We start from the raw sequence: 6,695 nt of genomic DNA on the forward strand, positions 1-6,695 counted from the left end.
GTCTGGTGCTGTCGCAGCACTGCTGCAGGGTACACCTCGCCGGGACACCAGTACACCGGGTGGGAAGCGAACGTGGCCTGTAGACTAGAGTGGAACTGAGCCCCTCCTGGACCTACTGCAGATTGCTGACACTACCCTCTTTCAGGCAGATCGTGCGATCTTCAAGTTCCAGGTTGCCGTTTTGCCCTGGTGTGTCCCCGGATGCGGAATATAGCCCGAGCAACTACATAGAAACAAAGAACAAGTTTATGCACAATGCTTATAACATTGCTGCCAGACTGGCCGCTATAAGCGTAGACCAACACAGGTCTGTCCCGATGCTTGACTGACCTGGCATACCCTGTCAAGCTAAAATTGCCCGTCTGTTTATATTGGTCCCTCCCTTGCTTCTGACGTAGTGCCAGAGAGAGACGGAAACTATGGCAGGTATAAATTCCCACAGGTCAGCCATTTACAAATCGCCACTCCTGTCTCTAGCCTAGTGCACCGCCTCATACATTCAATAATTTAGAGCAACGCTGCAGTTTCCTGCCCTGTTGTTGCTCTACTCAAAACAAATCGTGCGTGCAATACAGCTGTCTCAGCTCCGCGCCTGCAAGTGCCATGTAACCTTGCCTGCTGGCTGTCGTTCGTTACCACACCGCCAGCAGCCCCAGATTTCATCGCATAACTGCGCCCTCATTGCATTTCGATGAAATTTCCTTTTCCAGTGACTAGACTGACACTAGTGCAGTAGTATCCTGGTGATGAAAATTTTTCTCTTTATGCTAACCTAAAGAAAAGAAACGAAACGATTGGCTGAGGCCAAACAAGGAGCAACATCCTATACAAAAAACTGCATGCATCCACAAAAGATAATGTTATCCATCTGGTGGGACGACAATGGTGTGGTGTATTATGAATTGCTTCCGCAAGATGTAACCGTCATTGCTAACATTTTCTGTCAACAGAAAAGATGTCATGCAGACACAGTCTAAGAACAACGACCAGGAAGTCCACGTGAAGCAATGCTGATCCACGAAAATGCCTGCCTGCATTCCGTACAGTATTTTTTTTGTCACTCCAGCAGAAGTTGGGAAGTCGTGCCACACTCACCTTATTCACCTGATCTTGTGCCCTCAGGTTTGAACCTTTTCCACACACTATCGAATAACCTTAATGGAACTTACTTTCCGGATTAAAAACGCACTCTGGACATGACTCAGTGAAAAACTTACAGAAAAACTCTACAAACTTTTGCACCAGCAACTTACCTGTGTTACTTACCTACCGCAGTGGTTATCGTATAAACATGATGTAGAAGGTTGTAGGATCAAAACACGTCAAATGAAACTTTTTCAATTTCTAAATCTAATCAAAAGAATGTATTTTTATTTAATTAATTGATTCAAATGTAATTTTTGATCTAGTTGACTGTTTTATTTGCCCTTATTTTTCTTCCTGTCATTCCTTTCTCGCCTGGAATCTTCCTGTGTCACCTACAGTCTGCAACCAATTGCTAATGAGGACTGCTCATGTAGCCAGTGTAACGATCATTTCAGGTAACAAATAGCGACAGATTAGTTTGCTTCAGTGCTAAAACTTTTTTCTTCTCTCTCTCTCTCTCTCTCTCTCTCGCTCGCTCGCTCGCTCGCTAGTTGCTTCGTAGAGGTTAGCTTTAATCACCATAAACAAAGCGATTGCAGATTTTTAGATCTGCCGCAGATTGTTGCTTGCAGTTTTCTCTGATGATTACACATCATGAGGTTGTGGTTAGCTTAGGACACAAGTTTGAATTCAGGGTTACAAAACACTTTGTCTGCCGTTGTTGTCATTGGTCACATAGACTCGGCTGTCCATAGAGCATCTCGCATTTCCAGCGTACTTGGCATTGGCTGCCTCCAACATTAAACTGCGTTACACATTAACAGCATTTGTGAAGTGACCTGCTGTGCTTATGTCACCTGTAAGCACACGGTAGCCGATGTGGTAATATTGTTGTTGTAAGTAAAAGATGTCAACGGGTAATTTAGTTGGTCCATTGTCAAGTAAAAAAAATTGGAACTTTAACAGTTCTCTGCAATATATTGCGTAATTTAGTAAACCATACTGTTGTTTATGCCATGCTCTGGCGGTTTCCGGTGATTATGCCATGCTCTGGCGATTTCCGGTGATTAAGGGTGTCAGTGGTGTGCAAGACTCAAACTCCCTGTTGGCTATCGAACTTACTTGGAGTTGCTTCGCCGATCTTTTCGGGATAGCCGGCTGTGATGCCCTGCACAACTTCTCCGAAGATAAGATGCTACTTTGGAGGAAATTTTTTTTATACTTTTAAAATAAATCCGTACACTCGAGAATACTTCGAACTCAGTCTCACTGTATTTTCATTAGTTATCATACACCTAACATTTCTCGTAAGCTCGGAACCTTCCGGTCCGTCAGAAACTATCACATTCATTTTTCCATAAATACAGTCAACAAATCTCTCAAAGTTTAATAAGACAACCGTCCGGACCTTGGAAAGTTTGATGGCGCACGGAGTACGGCGCGTTTATTCCTTGAGCTGGACGTGTAACTCAAGCGGGCTCGGCGACTACCTGCCCGCGCTGATCATCCGTCCTGTACGCACATAATTGTGGTTCAGTGACACAGTTCTGCTTCACCACACTCATCTCTAAAATAACGCGTGTTCGAGACGGTGGAAATACGAGGGTCTCTAGAATTTACCCCGAAATTCACGAGGCACTACAAAGCCTTCCAGAATGCTGGAAGTTAGCAAAGTATTATTAAATTTTCATTACTTAAACACCTCCATCAATTTAATAACTTCCTTAAGTACCTATAATTTCACTATCCCCAGCTTTTGACACAGTCTACTGAAATGTGCACTCCTGGCTGCTTCTGGTAAAATATCTGCCAGTTGTTCCTCGGAGATAATGTATTGAACATTGAGATGGCCTTTGTTGTGTAGCTGTTGTGTGGAACTTTATTTTCCATCCAGATGCTTAAAGTCATCTATGTTCCCACTTCCGTAATTGACAAATTCTCCATGAAGCCCGAGTTCGAGTCTGTCTGGCACACAGTTTAATCTGCCAGGAAGTTTCATATGAGCGCACACTTCGCTGCAGAGTGAAAATATTATTCTTCAAGAAGATGCTTAAACCACGGGGTGTCTGTCATAGCTGTCGCCGAAGCTGGATATGATGCTTGTGTTGAAGATAGTGAAACACATCTTCTTGTCGCCAGAAACATCATTTCCAAACAAAAAAAACTATGTATTATGTTGTAGATCTTCTGTCTTCTTCACTTTCCGAGTCAGAATCAACATAGCACCGAAGAACATTTAAAATTCCCCTTTTGTATCACAGGGAAACAAGTGTACCTTTAATATACCGAAAAATTCATTTCAGACCTTTCTATTAGAATTCTGTTGGTTGATTTTGCGGTCTTCTAAAATAGTTAAGTGATGCTCTTCGTCTGGTGTTGTAGCTGTAATTACGTACATTGAAGAACACATTATTTGTCCAAAGAGTTTTTCATCCGTTTCACCAAAAGCATCACCACTGGATTTGACTTCCATCGGTGTTTTACGGTGTTTCCAGTCTTTCATGTTGAATCTTTTCAATAAGTTTTCAAGATAAACATATAGACAAAGAAACCAAGTTCTCATATTCGACATTTTAACTACTTCTTAATATGGATGAGTTTTTTTTTTAGGATTACTGCCAGTTGGAATATCATCTATGTATGGAAGCAAAGTAAGTATTATGACCATCAGTGCTTTCAGCATAGACATGTCAATTTTGGGTTGTCGAAACATGATTTCCTTCGTAAAACTGTCAAGTTCTTGGTGCCTTCTTCAGTCTACATTAAGGTTGTTTTTTTTTTGTTTTTTTTTTAAAGGTTTGCATACAAGACTTTTCTTATCCTTTACACCAGATCTCAATGCAGGAATGCGTTTTGTACATCTGTTTGTTCAATAAATGAAATACGTTCATTCACCACACTAAGGAACGTTCCTAGTGTTCTGAATTGAGCAAGTGGAGCATGTCTCCTCATAGTCATATCTCTTTCAATATTTCCAGACATGTCTATTTTTACTGTGAACATCCTCTTACTGTCATGGACACATTTATTTGCTTTAAGTGGTGCATAAGTCAAAGTTCCATTAAATGACAGAGAGCCCAATTTTTCGTTTACCTGTATTGTTTTTTTCCATTCTTCATCTTCATGCCAACCCTGCATGTCTTCAGACTTCTGAGGTAAGTTTTCCCACAAATGCTACTGTATTCAAGGCAAACACTGCATAATCCTTGAAATACCCAAGTTTTCTTGATATTCTATTGCTTTTCCGCAGAGTTTCTGCTCGCTTCCACTTCTTTTGACATCGTGGGCCTTGAGTTACCTTCAACAGTTCGTTCAGATTCCTCAAAGTTAGTTCTGTTTTGAAGTCCTTGATTTTCTGCGATGTTCTGCATTACGTTGTTCAATTGAGTGGTCTTAAAGATCCAGTCATCACTACTTTCACCTTCAAATAGAAATTTATCTTTTGCAAAAATTACATCTCTCCCAAATACAACTTCGTGTCTTTTGGGGCACCATATTCTGTAGCTGCTTGGACAGTTCATTTTAATGGCCTAGTTCCTTTTCAATACTTTCTTTGGAATGTGCCAGTATGCAACACACCCAAAGTCATGTTTGTTCAAATTTGGCTTTCTTCCATCCTATAGCATTGCTAGAATTTGTGCATCTAAAACTGAAGTATAGCTACACTTAATGACAATAGCATCTGCCAGTAACTTCTGACTCAAATTGCTTTCACAGTTCGTGTCCAAGAATCTTACAATAAGCCTTTTCAATGACGGTATGATTTAATCGCTCTGCCATTCCATTTTGTAATAGAATTTGCAAATATACTCATGACCGTTGTCACTTTTAAATCTCCTGATTTTCGTGTTGGAATCAGCAGTAGCCTTTCCATGTTAGTATACTGTTATTATTTTAAACACTTCAGACTTTGAATGAAGAGTATAAGCTGCTGTAAAGAGACACCAACTACTGTGACTATGTTATGCATCGTAAACCGTGTGTGAAAACACGTTCCATACAGTAGTAAACAGTCATTTCGGTGCACGTGAAATAAATAAGTTCACGGAAGAGCTGAAACATATACTGTAAGCAGTACAAACATGTGACCGCAATGTTAAGTACGCAGAATGTGAAGACAATAACACCTAAAGGTACTGTGAACTGTGTACATAAACAGGTTCAAATAACTTCGCAAGCTTTCAGATATAATGTGACTACACACTCTAAAAGCCATGGACGTGGCCTTGCTGAAATCTTACTCGATGATTATTGTGTAAACGGTTCCTCCGTTGTAAAACCGAGGGCACCCATGGCGGAAATCACACGGAACATAAATGATTGAAAAATTCTCCAGTTAGTCAATACGCAGTCATAATTTGGGGCGCTAATGATGTGTTCATGAACGAGTTATCCAAAGCTACTAAAAATTTGAAAAAAACTTTGAGCACTGCAAGAAGAATACCAGCAATTGTTGTTGTTGGAATACCACATAGGCACGACATTATGAACGCTTCTATCGTGAATAAAGAGATCACTACGGCCAATCGACAGTTTGGGAAGATCTGCAAAGCATTCCAGAATTCACATTTCCTGTCTATAGATTCCCTGGAGTGAGAACATTTCACACAGCATGGTCTCCATCTTAACAGCAAGGGAAAAACACTACTAGGACGAAAAATTTAAAACTTACTTCACTCATTAAACAGATGCATGAACAGTGAACCTTTTGCTGTTCTGCCTCTGATAAACCAGTCCACAGTATCTTCTGCAACACAAAAATTGTCATCAGAAACGGAACAGGCTATACCAGCAGTATCAGCAACGACAGTATCTACTACACCTCCAGAAGCTTTAGAAACCACATGTCCCTTGAGCAAAAGAAGAGTGTCTCCAACTGGCCATCTGAAGGATTTTTTTTATTCAAGACAGGCAGCAACCAAACAATGTGAGCAGTGTGAGGGATTCGAAAGACAAACTATCATTAACTATATTATATCAAAATGTCCAGGGTCTAATTAGTAAGATTGCTGAACTAGATGTGCTTTTGATGGATCAGTTAAAGGATATTTCAGTTTTATGTATAAGTGAGCACTGGCGAGAAGAAAACCAAACTTGTACAACCAGAATAACAGGATTTGAAATGACCAGTAGCTCTTGTAGAGAGAATTTTAAAGGGGGAGGAACATGTATATATTTGAAGCGAGGAATTGAATCTAAAGAAATTAAACTCAGTAAGATAAAACACATTGAAAGAGAGTTTGAATACAGTATGTGCAAACTTATAGAACCCAAAATAATTGTGTGCATAAATCGCTCCCCATCAGGGAACTTTATGACGTTTTTTTGACAGTGTTGAAAGACTTTTTAGTTAAGACATTTTATAGAGAGCATTATTGTACTTGATTTCAATGTCAACTTTAAAATGAACTGTCCAAAAGTATCAAAACTAAACAATTTGTTATACTCACAAAGTTTAGCACCATCTGTCCATGAATGCACTAGATAAGGAAAACACTCTGAAACGATAACAGATCAAATATTTTCCGACTTGCAAAAGCTAGATCATGTTGTTGAAGTAACTGGCACTGGGTTCTCGGACCACAAAGCAATAAAACTCTATATAAATA

Source organism: Schistocerca piceifrons, chromosome 10 (assembly GCF_021461385.2).
Source record: "Schistocerca piceifrons isolate TAMUIC-IGC-003096 chromosome 10, iqSchPice1.1, whole genome shotgun sequence".
Taxonomy (NCBI): Eukaryota; Metazoa; Arthropoda; class Insecta; order Orthoptera; family Acrididae; genus Schistocerca; species Schistocerca piceifrons.